This window comes from Gavialis gangeticus, unplaced genomic scaffold, assembly GCF_001723915.1.
Source record: "Gavialis gangeticus isolate Ggan-Ray unplaced genomic scaffold, GavGan_comp1, whole genome shotgun sequence".
Lineage (NCBI taxonomy): Eukaryota > Metazoa > Chordata > Crocodylia > Gavialidae > Gavialis > Gavialis gangeticus.
Window position 1 is genome coordinate 37,313,488 of NW_017728995.1, and position 695 is coordinate 37,314,182.

Here is a 695-nt window from a genome sequence, read left to right on the forward strand (position 1 = left end):
GTTGTGAGGTCCCTTCCAGCCCCTTACAATCTATGAATCCTAATCTAATTCTGAACAAATCCCAATCTAAACCTTAACCCTAATACTGACCTTGAACCAATCCCAATCGAAACTTTAGCCCTAATCTTAACCCTGAAACAGTTCCTGTTCAAAACCTGACCTTAATCCTAGCCCTTAATTAATCTTAATGCAAACCCTAAACCCAATCCTAATCCAGAGCCAACCCTAACCAAAGATCCAACCCTAATCTTAACTCTGAACCAGTTACAATCCTAATCATAATCCTAACCCCAAAACAATCCCACTGATAATGGAGACCTGGTGGGACTTCAGGGAGACCTGGTGGGACTCCACCTATGACTGGACCACGGGTATAGATGGCTATACCTTGTACAGGATTGAGTAGATAAAAAGGGTGGGGGTGCAGCTCTCTATGTTAAGGAAAGCTACGCGTCTCCGCAAGCTGATGTTGGCAACCAGGGTGGATGACTGGAGACCCTCTGGGTTAAAATCCATGGGGAACACGGCACAGGGGACACAATGGTGGGAGTCTACTACAGACCTCCCACCCAAAGTCAAGGGCTTGACCAAGAGTTAGCCTAGGAACTGGCTGAGGCCGCATGCTCCAGGACCATGGTTGTTATGGGTGACTTCAATTACCCAGACATCTCGTGGGAGGATCACTCAGCAAAATC